The following is a 6,320-nucleotide window of genomic DNA, read 5'->3' as shown; positions in this document are numbered from 1 at the left end:
CTGGGGTGGGTATTCTAATATCCCCTCAGCTTGCTGCCGGTACGTTGGGGTTTTTCCCGGTGGACGAGAGGGTTTGTTCCCTGCGCCTTAGGGTCGGGGAACGGGTCCTGACTGTCATCTGCGCTTATGCGCCGAGTGGCAGTTCGGAGTACCCAGCCTTCTTAGAGTCCCTGGGTGGGGGGGGGGGGGGGGGGGTGCTGGAAGGTGCTCCACCTGGAGACTCTGTTGTCCTGCTGGGAGACTTCAATGCTCACGTGGGTAACGACAGCGAGACCTGGAGGGGCGTGATTGGGAGGAACGGCCTCCCTGATCTGAACCCGAGCGGTGCTTTGTTATTGGACTTCTGTGCTAATCACAGTTTGGCCATAACGAACACCTTGTTTGAACATAAGAGTGTCCATAAGTGCACGTGGCACCAGGACGCTCTAGGCCATAGGTCGATGATCGATTTTGTAATCGTATCACCAGACCTGCGACCATATGTTCTGGACACTCGGGTAAAGAGAGGAGCTGAGCTGTCAACTGATCACCACCTGGTGGTGAGTTGGATCAGGTGGCGGGGGAGGACGCTGGACAGACCTGGTGCACCTAAACGTGTAGTGAGGGTGTGCTGGGAACGACTAGCAGAGGCCCCAGTCCGCGAGATCTTCAACGCACACCTCCGGCAGAGCTTCAACAGCATTCCGAGGGAGGCGGGGGACATTGAGTCCGAAGGGACCATGTTCAGCGCCTCCATTGCCGAAGCTGCTGCATTGAGCTGCGGCCGCAAGGTGGCTGGTGCCTGCCGTGGTGGTAATCCCCGAACCAAATGGTGGACACCAGAGGTGAAGGGAGCCACCAGGCTGAAGAAGGAGTCCTATCAGGCTTGGTTAGCCTGTGGGACTCCGGAGGCAGCCGACAGGTATCGACAGGCCAAGCGGAATGCGGCTCGGGCAGTGGCGGAAGCAAAAACTCGGGTGTGGGAGGAGTTCGGAGAGGCCATGGAAAAAGACTTTCGGACTGCCTCGAAGAGGTTCTGGCAAACCGTCAGGCGTCTCAGGAGGGGAAAGCGGTGCTCTACCTGCACTGTGTATAGTGCTGGCGGAGCGCTGCTGACGTCGACTGAGAAAATTGTCAGGCGGTGGAAGGAATACTTCGAGGACCTCCTTAATCCCACTGACGCGTCTTCCGAGGAGGAAGCAGAGTCTGGGGATGAGGGGAATGACCCGCCAATTTCCGGGGGCGAGGTCACTGAGGCAGTTAAACAACTCCTTGGTGGCAGAGCCCCTGGTGTTGATGAGGTCCGCCCCAAGTTCCTGAAGGCTCTGGACGTTGTAGGGCTGTCCTGGCTGACACGCCTCTGCAATGTTGCGTGGAGATCAGGGGCAGTACCCGTGGATTGGCAGACCGGGGTGGTGGTCCCCATCTTTAAGAAGGGGGACCGGAGGGTGTGTTCCAACTACAGGGGGATCACACTCCTCAGCCTCCCCGGGAAAGTCTATGCCAGGGTGCTGGAAAGGAGAGTTCGTCCGCTAGTCGAACCTCTGATGCAGGAGGAACAATGCGGTTTTCGTCCTGGTCGCGGAACACTGGACCAGCTCTTCATCCTCTCGAGGATACTTGAGGGTGCATGGGAGTTTGCCCAACCAGTCTACATGTGTTTTGTGGACTTGGAGAAGGCATTCGACCGTGTCCCTCGGGGTGTCCGGTGGGAGGTGTTGCGGGAGTATGGGGTGTCTGGCCCATTGCTACGGGCCATTCGATCCCTATACAACCGTTGCAAGAGCTTGGTTCGCATTGCCGGCAATAAGTCGGACTCGTTCCCGGTGGGTGATGGGCTCCGCCAGGGCTGCCCTTTGTCACCAGTTCTGTTCATAATTTTTATGGACAGGATTTCTAGGCGCAGCCAAGTGGCGGAGGGCTTTCGCTTTGGTGGCCTCAGGATCTCATCTCTGATTTTTGCGGATGATGTGGTTCTGTTGGCTTCATCGGGTGAGGGCCTCCAGCTCGCACTGGAGCGGTTCGCAGCCGAGTGTGAAGCAGCGGGAATGAGGATCAGCACCTCCAAATCTGAGGCCATGGTTCTCAGCCGGAAAAGGGTGGAGTGCCCACTCCGGGTCGGGGATGAGGTCCTGCCCCAAGTGGAGGAGTTCAAGTATCTCGGGGTCTTGTTCGCGAGTGATGGGAGAAGGGAGCCGGAGATCGACAGATGGATTGGGGCTGCAGCTGCAGTAATGCAGACGCTGCACCGGTCCGTCGTGGTGAAGAGGGAGCTGAGTGTAAAAGCGAAGCTCTCAATTTACCGGTCGATCTACGTCCCTACCCTCACCTATGGCCACGAGCTGTGGGTAGTGACCGAAAGGACGAGATCGCGGATACAAGCGGCGGAAATGAGCTTCCTCCGAAGGGTGGCTGGCATCTCCCTTAGAGATAGGGTGAGAAGTTCGGCCATCCGGGAGGGGCTCAGAGTAGAGCCACTGCTGCTCCACGTCGAAAGGAGCCAACTGAGGTGGTTTGGGCATCTGACAAGGATGCCCCCTGGGCGCCTCCTGGGTGAGGTGTTCCAGGCATGTCCCACCGGGAGGAGGCCCTGGGGCAGACCCAGGACACGCTGGAGAGATTATATCTCTCGGCTGGCCTGGGAACGCCTTGGTGTTCCCCCGGATGAGCTGGAGGAGGTGGCTGGGGAGAGGGAGGTCTGGGCCTCTTTGCTTAGGCTGCTGCCCCCGCGACCCGGCCCCGGATAAAGCGGATGAAGATGGATGGATGGATGGACATCATTATCATCATCATCAAGCCTGTAGACTCCTGGTGGAGCATAGGGCCGCAACAACACCACGCCAACGGACTCTGTACTGGACCGTTCTCTTCAGCTGGATCCACGTCATTCCGGCGGTCTTTACTTCGCTCTCGACAGATCTTCTCCACGTCTGTCAAATACCGGTACAAAAAGTATAATATTATTTTCCTCTGAATTGTAGAAATAGCATAAATTGGAAATAATCTTATAGTGATCGGCCTTTCCTTATTTTATCTTACATATATACCATTAAAGTATATGTCCCTCATTTATAACGTGCTTTACAAACCTGAACCCTGGATTTTCCCATTTGAATGCAACTAGCCAAACAACGAGGAGCCACTTACTGCTGAAGAGACAGAGTGAAAGTGAACAGTAAATCCTTAACATAAAACTCATTGTTGCAGTGGGAGACAGCACAGATGTGATCAACTTAAACTGAATTTTAGTTTTAGTGACCTTATTTTCCTCTGCGTTATTGATTCTGTCACTAGTTCCGGAACCAACCAACCACACAAGACTTTAACCCCTTAGTTATTAAACCTGGCTTCAGTTTCTGAGAGTAGGGCCCAACGGTGCAGCATTTCATGTCCCCTTTAATCATGACTTCTAATTAGTATAGATCACTTTATGTAGAGTGCAACACGTGGTTACAATCAAGTAACTTATAATAATTTAAATCCATCCATCTATCCATTCATTCACTTCCGCATATCCTTTGCTGGAGTGGAGGGGTGCTGGAGCCAGCTGTCATAGGGCGAGAGGCGGGGTACACACTGGACAAGTCGCCAACAGTGCTAACCACCATGCTGCTCCAAAATATTCATACTTTTGGAGTGGGAGATTGAGTTCGTAAGTAACGTTTACAAGGTGTGTGGCAGGTAGTCACTTGAGTATTGTTTTTAATTTGATTGTGTGTGTTACTGGGAAGTCATATAAGGTGGTTTACTATAAAACTTGGAGCTGAAAATGAGCCTTAAAGTACCTTAAACATATATTAATGACTCATGTTTGTTAATTTCTACTACTGATCTCTAACAATACCCCTGAAATAAAAACAATCAAACCAAAAAAAAAAACAACCCCAAAAATTAGTTACCTATGTTTTCTGTTTATTTTTATTGACCCCCTCAGGATGGCAGCAGAACACCTCTCTGCTGTCAGCCGCTGTCTCTGAGCCCACTGCTCTCGAACTCACTGCCTTACATTATGAGCCCAGCTTACACCCTTCTATAGCAGAGGACTTTTTTAGCCTCTGTCTTGTCAGTGAACCATGAAACTTTCCAAGTGTTCCACTCCAGTGCCTTTCCTGGGATTTCTGCCACTGTTCACATTATCACCCCCAAGTTGGTGTTGCTGCTTTAGGCCTTGGCCTGATGCAGAGACATCACTGACTGAGGGTTCACACAGTCTGCTGCACAGTTGATTGATATTCGCTAATTAAAAGGCAAGCTTTCCCTATTTTTGTTATCTTTTTCTCATTCCTTGACTGTATAATGCCCTGTGTGAAATAGCGCCCTCCTGAATCTCATGTGGTAAATCAGTGGTGAAACACGGCCTAGCACTCCAGGAAGCCTGGCCCAGGCCCAGTTTGCCTCTCTTAATGAATAAAAATGAATTGTTTGACCAGATCAAGCTAAAGTCACACAATCATTTCGATTCACACCATCAATTCATCTTATTCACAGAATAGCTACAATCAGAACAGGAAAAAGGGAATTTTCCACCCACTAAACTAGATTTAAAGAAAGGATTTTTTTGTATGTCTACTCTGCCTTTGCCAATTTTTTGTGTTTTTAGTATATTGTGCTTAAAGAATTTGTCTTCATAATATTCTCATATATATTGTTGGAGCTGTTCACACACAGTGAACACTGAAAGTGAACATTTCAACATGATCTGAACGCATTAGGAACAAAATTACAGCAACTGATCTGATGTCCACAACAAGGGACAGAAGTAATAAATTATAGTTTTGAACAAAAAAAAAGGTACTTCGTGTTTCTTTCAACCACAATAAGTTTCTTTCAACCACTAAATATCTAACCATTTCACTTCTTTTGTCTCAATTATATAATTGGTATGTGCTATTACTGAATAAAAATGAATGAGCTTGTTTCATCTATGAAGATGATGTGCAGTCTGACCAATTTCCTCTGACCTGAATGAGGAGTGCTGATGGAGCATGAGATCAGATCGGATCGATGAGTTTTGATTTCTGCTGTGACATTCAGACAGTGGATGGATGGATGGATCAGAATCAGAATCAGAATCGTGTTTATTGGCCAAGTATATGTGCAGACACATACAAGGAATTTGATTCTGGTAGATGGAGGCTCTCAAGCACAGCAATGTAAATCACACGCACACATAAACACACACACACACACACGTGTCTATATATGCATTACACATACATACACAAAGCTGTGTAAACCAACTATATATAACCAATCTAAACTTATATACATAGAATACAGAAATGAAATGGAATGAATACTACAGAATGGATGGATGATGCTATCATGTCAATATGGACCACAAATATTTCCAGCACCTTGTTGAAAGAATGCCACAAAGAAAGCAGTGGTACAGGCAAACACAGTCCAACCCGGCACTTGCAAACTATACCTAAAGAAGTGGCCAGTGAGTGCGTATCAGTTCCTCAACTGCATAATAACACTCGTGCTAGGTGATAGTCCTGATTACTCATTTGCACTTCATGTGACTGTGTGGCATACAGAATTAGTACCACACTGTGACAGAAACAACTAAACCACAGTCTAATAATGCAGCCCCATTTCATTTTTACAATGTATTGGCTGACCTAGTCAAGACTGTCAGTTAAAGAAGCTATCTTTTAAGCCAAACCGGAAATAAAAAGGCAACTGAATAATAACGTTAAGGCTTAAACAGATTTAAGAATTAAAGATTAAGAAATGCAGAACAAATTGAGATTGATACCAAAACAATGTGAGCATTTCTACTGTGGTGAGGAGAAGAATTACACTATGGGTAACTTTAGAGGTAAACGCCACGCTGTGAGAACTAGAGTGAGGCTGCTTTTAGTGTTTCACTTGGTATAACTGTGAACAATTGAATAGTATTAAATTTATACTCATATTAAGGTAGAACTGTATGAGTCATTTGCAGTAACAAACAGAATTGGTACTTTGTTAGTTGCCCCTCTTTGATATTTCATGAGGGGATTCAGCTCATGTGTCCTTCTCAAATAATACAACAGGACACCTTGCACGTAGCTGCACAGTAGCAGCCTAGTCAGGCTGGGACAGATTTAACATTTTTATCAAAGTATACACGCAAATACAGATACACATTATTTTAACATTTTCTGTTAATATGCAGACCTGAAGGGCACCACAAACTGCAGCACAACATCCAGACACGAACCCCATCTGAGTGAATAATGGATGGAGGCAGCCACCCACAGGCTGCAGAGTGATGTCATGGCTGCGTCACTTGTGCAGATGAGGGAGAAGGGGTGGGGTGGTTATACTGTGCAGTCTGTAGAGACAGTGAG

The sequence above is a fragment of the Neolamprologus multifasciatus genome, chromosome 12 (genome assembly GCF_963576455.1).
Source record: "Neolamprologus multifasciatus chromosome 12, fNeoMul1.2, whole genome shotgun sequence".
Lineage (NCBI taxonomy): Eukaryota > Metazoa > Chordata > Actinopteri > Cichliformes > Cichlidae > Neolamprologus > Neolamprologus multifasciatus.
Note: the sequence above shows the minus strand (reverse complement) of the source record.